The following is a 6,709-nucleotide window of genomic DNA, read 5'->3' on the forward strand; positions in this document are numbered from 1 at the left end:
CTTGTTTGTTTTTTTTTTTGCTAAAATGTTCATCTTGTTTGTTGTGATTGTAATTATGTGTTAACATGGGCTTTCCGTTTTGTTTCTCTGCATGCACAATCTATTAAATTGCTATTCGCCGAATGAGGTGATGAAAATGATAATAAGCAGGATTCTGGTTATGTTTTCCTAAGATCCCTTGTTGCAATACTGAGCTTCTTTAGTACTGCAAATTATAGTTGCTTCTTGTCTGGAAATAGTGAATTAAATGTAGTTGTTCTCAATATCATGCGAGTTATGTATTGCAAGTTTGTTTGCTGTGCTTGTAATCTCTAGTACATAATGTAAAAGTGACCTTTTAACATTTAATATGTTTTACTAATATCAAAGAAGAATTGTGTAGGGCGTGCATATTATGTGAATTAAGTTCACAGTAGTTTGCCCAACATATTATGTCTGTCCCTTCTTTCCTCTTCTTTTCTCATTTCCCATTTCTATTCTGTCAAACGGTAGTTTTAGGACTTAATTGTACTTTTTTTTTAAATTTTTAGGACTTAATTGCACTTATCCCATGTTTTTTTTATTTCTATTATACTATATAATTATCTTTTGTTTTTTTTAGTTTAAAAGTGCCAATTATGTTCTTCCATTCTTTTTGCACTCTATGGGTTAGTGTCTTATTTTATTGAAGCTACAGTGAATCGTTAGTCTACTATAATTTTATTCAGCACAAACTAATGTAATGGACTAAAGAACATCATATATTTATAATTTCAAGTATTTTTTTATTATTTCCTCTTTAAAAATTCTTTTTAGTCTTGATTCTCTTTCTCCAATCTTTATAATAACAATCACATCCTACATTGAAATCTTAAGCTTCAATTTTGTCTATAAACTTATGGACTTATGATGTATGATGAGATAATGTCATTTCTTTTTTCAAATTTCATATTATGAGGATGAGATAAGAGATTATGCGAAGTGCGATAAACGTTGGGTTGACTTGGGATTTTGCCGGACTTTCAGTTTTGCGAAACTTTAATTGAAAGAGACATGAAGCTTTCGATTCCATTTCTCAATTGAAATGCACAGCGACGGTTACATTTTTTTCCGGGAATCATTAGATGCGCTGAATGCATATCTTTCAGGAAACCGACTCGATGGGTCACTGAATTGGTTAGTGCACTTTGAGGAAATTAAAATATTTATGGCTTTCTAGGAATTCCTTCTCGGGTCCAATTCCTGAAGTTATGGGAAAATTGCAAAATTTGGTAATCGCTAGGTCTTTCAAATAATCGATTGAATGGGTCCATTACACCATCATTAGGTAGTTTGTCGTCTTTGACGGATCTAGAACAAATTCTCTGGGCGTGTTCCAAATTGGATCGGACCGAGTTTTTGGTCTCTACAAATCCTTGGGCGGTGAGAAAACAAGTTCACTGGCAGTGTCTCTTCGCATTGCAAATGTTGAGCCTAGCTGTGAATAACCGGATTCCAAGTTGTCCTGGCTATATGAAGAAGATACCAATGAAGAAGGAAGGTGATGTTCTGCATAGTCATAATGCTCGGGTTTGCGACTGGGTTTTGGGGAGTAGTTCGAGCGGGTTGGTGTTCAAGAAGTATTGGAGATGCACGTACTTCGTGGATCGTCAAATAGACACGACACATGCAATTGTTGCGGTGAAGGGAGCCGGTTTGATGAGGAGATTGAGAAGAGCGTCAAGAACGAAGAAAGGCTTGTTCTCCACATCATCAATAAATCCAGTGGTTCTCCGATCTGGGGAAGTTCATGGGCTTTCTAGTTCTGCAGAAGAATCATCTTTGTAGTTGGCTTGTTTCTCAGTAGTAGCCAATGTTTGTTTTCTTTAGTTTCAAGCTTGTCCGAGCAAGCCTTCCAGGGAACGCATGGGCAGTGCAAATCGTGTCATTTGGAATGCAATGTTGCTCAGCTCATTAGCAGTAGCTGTACTTCGTGTCATTACATTCGTGGTGTTTCGCTTGTTAATGATGTAAAATTATACAAAATCAAGCCATGAAATCTTTCCCAAAATAGATTTCCTCCCTCAATTTTAGGACAACAGGAAAGAAAATACAGGAAAAATTACCAAAAAAGTCTTAAAACCTATTACACTTGAGCCAATTCAGTTTTAAACCTTTTAATTTGATCAATTTAATCATAAACCTTTTGACAATTTGTCAATTGAGTCATTCTTGTCACTTCCAGCCGGAAATCGTTAACGTGGACGTTAGCCGTCGCATGGCCAGCGCTAACATAGAAAATTTTTGTCATTTTTTTTTATCTTACTATTTTTCTTTTTTCTTTGCTTTTTTTTTCATTGTGCCGGCGAGGGTTGAGCGATCCAGCGACGGCATTTGAGCCCTCACCCACGGCCGGTAGGGCCTTGATGGCCCTAGGCAAGGCCATCGCGGCCTCACAGGCCGCAGGCAAGGGCCTTTGTGGCCTCGCCCAGGGCCATCGCAACCTCGCTAGCCACGGGCGAGGCCTTTGCAGCAACCCTTGCCAGCACAACGAAGAAAAAAGGAAAAATATAAAAAAAAATTCAAACTTTTTTAACTCTTCTTCAACTCAAAATGGCTTAGCTATCCGATATTCTTGTCGTCAGTGTGAGTTTCTAAGAATAATTGGAACAAGGCCCACAGTACAATTATAGAGATCTATCATATTCGCGATGGTTGAAAATAGATGTTCAGCCAATATGAACAAGAAGAACTCGACATCCTTGACGTCGTCGTCGCCCACAAGATAAGACCTTAACTTTACTAAACAAGCGAGATAAGCTCTTTCTATTCAGTCAAGACCCGCAATGCAATAATAGAGCACGATTGGAACGGGAGACTCGAAAGACCAGACTTTTGCGCGTCTTGACTGCAAATTCATTTTAGCCGTCACTAATGGCGTCGCTAGAAGACCGCCATTGACGAATCCAAGGAAGGACTTCTTTTTCTTCCAACTGGGGAAGCATCATCACGTAGTGTTAAAGTTTTCTACATTTCTTTGTTACGATTATGTCAAGACCTCATGTCTATGTGTCCGTCTTCAACCTAACAACTTATATTTTCTGGTGAATACCTATCTTAATCAGAGCAAGTTCGTCAATTTCTTCACGTCGCTCTTTAAATTTAACATAAATTTAATTATGGGCTCTTGCTAATTATATTCCTTAATCTTCAAGTTTTCGAGTGACGTTTTCCCAATCCAATTTGCTCATAGTCTAATGCTATCCTACATTGCCGGATGGTGGGATGTCATGATAACCTCTTCCGAGATGGAAAATACCCACCATCAACACGGGCGAGCTACACAATCACTCAGAGCAGTGTTTAACTCACAGGAGATGAAAATACCTCTTCCGAGAGCATCGGGTTCAAGCCGAGCTCATTTCCCGCCGATGCCACACTGGCCCGAGGGAAAATGGACGTCCACGGCGGCGGCGGCGGTTCTGCAACCAAAAATTGCCAACGGAAGAAAGCAATCGATCGAAACGTTTTCAGGCATGAAAGCACACAACAAGCGCACACGCAAAAGATAATGTACGTCCTCTTGTATTATGCACTTTGATTGTAGTATAAAAACCATTGTCGATTCTTTGCCCTAAATTTGTTTTCAAGCCTATGTGTAGATTCAGAAAAATTAAAGTGAATTACCTATAGTTGGATTTGATTTTAATTTTTTTAGAAGACCTTTAATAATGTAAACTCAAGGTCAAAAGAAAAATTAGACTCAGCTACATGAATAGAGACTGATTGCAAAATACAAAAAGAAAAGGTATTATTACATGAAAAAAGCAAGAATATCTTCGATTAGATTTGAAGAAAAAGAAAAGGGGGAGGAGAAAAAAGAAAAAAAAAAAGATAGAAATTTTAGAAAAGTATACGCTTTATATTTATTTATGAGCAACTTAAACACAAAAGAAAGAAAAGAAACTCTCAGATGAAATGGAAAAATTTGAAAAAAAACAAATCAAAGAAAAAAGCTTGGAGGAACCACAGCACCAGCTAGGGGTGTGCAATCGGACCGGGTTTACCCGGAAACCGGACCGGCCCACCCGAAAAATAGGTCCGGTTACTGGTTCTTGTTAGAACCGGTTCGGGAACCGGTTCCATTTTTTTGGAACCGGTTAGAACCGGTCCGATTTCCGGTTCCAAGTAAAAACCGACCCGGACCGGTTTTAGAACCGGTTTTAAGATAATGTAAAAAAAAAAACCCCCAAATGACGATCACGTTATCCTACCTCTCTTCTCTCTTCGCCACTCCTGTGTATCACTTCTCTCTTCGCCGCTCCTCTGTCTCAGTTCTCTCTTCGCCGCAAGAACGCAATTACGCAACCAAGGAGGCTCCTCGTTCGCTTCGCCCATCCAGCTCTCACCGATCCGTGAGTCCTCCGTTCCCTCAGTCTCTCTTATTCGTCTTTGTTGCAAGGTCAGATGGTTTCGAGCTCGAGCTCTGAATCTGTTCTCGTGTTGGGGAAATGTTCGAGTTCGAGTTTGAGGTTTTGCGTTTGAGTTTTAGGGGTTTTTCGCTGCGGGCTTGGGTTGGTGTAGAAGATTCTCTGAATTTTGATGATCAGTGGAGGACTTGAGGGAAGAGACGCCATCTGATCTTGCAGAATCCGGCTTGTCTGAAATTTTTTTTTTTTTGAAACTTTTATCTCTTGCTTCTTGGATTTATGAGTTTGTTTAATGGTAGAATATAAGCGTTGGTTGTATACCTAATTTCAGTGGTTGACCTCAACTCGAAACTCTATATGTTGCAAGCTCCTTAAAGATTAGTGATTTTTGCGTATTTGAGTTGAGAACCCCCTTGAGTTAACCTGATATGTTCATCAGGAGTCCCCCTTTGTTCATTCTTGTCGTTCTTTTGGTTTAGATGAAGAACTTAAATTCACTAAAAAGAAATTTCGCCCTTTTATCCAATATAGAAAAGAAAAGAACTCATGCTTGTTAGCATGCAGATCGCTAACATTTTATGCTTGCTGCTTGTAATTTATGAATAGGAAGGGAATAATTCGTCACATATCAGTTTAGCATCTTAGACAAGAACAATGATATTTGATCCTAGAATATAGTTTAGCATCGTAGACAAGAAAAAGTTTGCAATCGCACCAATAAGTCAAAGAATGGTCTATCTGTGTAGTTATATGTTGCAAGCGCCTGCTGGATTTACTACCAAATCTTGCGTAGTTTGTTTAGGGATTGTTACTTTTGGCGGATAGTGGTTTTTATTATTCATCTTTTATTTTGAATCGTTTCATTACTACATATATTATTTTGCTAGAAAAAAATGAAATCAGAAAAAAAAGAAAAAAAAAACAGGTTCTCGGGTAGACCCTGAAACTGGACCGGAAAAACAAGGTCGGTTCCAAAACAGGGTCCAGGGAAAACAAGGTCGGTTTCAGGTTCCAAAAATTGGGAACCGATTATAATAGGATTGGTTTCAGGTTCCAGGTCTGGACCCAACCCACCCTGTAACCAATCACCCCTAGCACCAGCATTCCAGCCTTTGTCCTAGGCGGCCAAAAAAAAAAAACCCTCTGTCCTAGGAGTGGTTAACGGGCCCGTCACCCACCTGAGCCAAACATGGGCCTGGCCCGGTCCCCGGCCCATGCCAAAATCTTTTAGGTTGGGCCACATAGGCCGAAATAATAATTATAAATCTTCTGCATTATATGTTCAGTCTCTAATAAAAAAAAAATTAATACCAGTTTCAACAATAATTCCGGCCCAAAACAAGTTCCAAGTAGAAGTAAGCATAGTTCCCGGGTAGAACCGTAGAACCGTAGAACTTGTCTAGTTCTAGAGTATATAGGGTAAGTTTTCATATTCCAAAAATTGGAGAACCTATTTCGATAGGTAGGTTCCAAGTTCTAGATAGGTGGAACCTAGGACAAGTTTTTGTATTTTTCTTGGTATATGTCTTCGCGTGATCCAACGGTATTCCATGGCATTCAATGATGAGTATATAATCTAGAATCACTAGTCCGAGTTTCCATTTTATGACTAAGACTTTTGTTTTGTTAATGTTTCATATTCTTTGTGTGTTTAAATATAAATTGCGATAAGTGAATTATAGCAGTAAGTGGTGGTTATTAAAGGTGATGATTCACTGCAATCGTTCAATTAATTATACAGAAGACTGGGTAGACCTAGAACCGACTCTAGAACTTATGACAGTAAGTTCCAAATTCCAGAGTATGTAGGGTAGGTTACAGGTTCCAAAAAATTATGAACATATTTCAACAGGTAGGTTGCAAGTTTCAGGTGGAACCCGTACGAATTCTAGAACCACTCACCTCTAGTTCCAACAATATCATGGCTGATATCTAAAAGAGCAACCGCATATTTTAAACAACAGACGAATTGATAATTCCAGCGAGCGAACACCCCAGTTATGTGAGAATTAGAAATACAACCAGATAGTTTTTTAGAACAAGAACATGTGTCAAAGACATGCCATAACATTAAAAACTCCTACACAAGAAATTTAACAGGAAAAGGTACATAAACAAGGCATCATCACAGTTAATCATTGTTATTAAAAAGCTGTACAGGAAAGATAAGGTATCGAAGCCCAAGCGTACTTCGACTTAGGCGCTGCCAGTTTTAGGCTTCACCTAGCCACTTCTCAAAAGGATATCTTTACAAACGCAGCATGACTCAGATTATATTTTACTCCTTCAAAATTTCATTAATTAGGAGCTAATGCAGATGA

The sequence above is a fragment of the Syzygium oleosum genome, unplaced genomic scaffold (assembly GCF_021117445.2).
Source record: "Syzygium oleosum isolate NSW1041296 unplaced genomic scaffold, Sole_v2.1 Sole_v2.47, whole genome shotgun sequence".
Classification (NCBI taxonomy): domain Eukaryota; kingdom Viridiplantae; phylum Streptophyta; class Magnoliopsida; order Myrtales; family Myrtaceae; genus Syzygium; species Syzygium oleosum.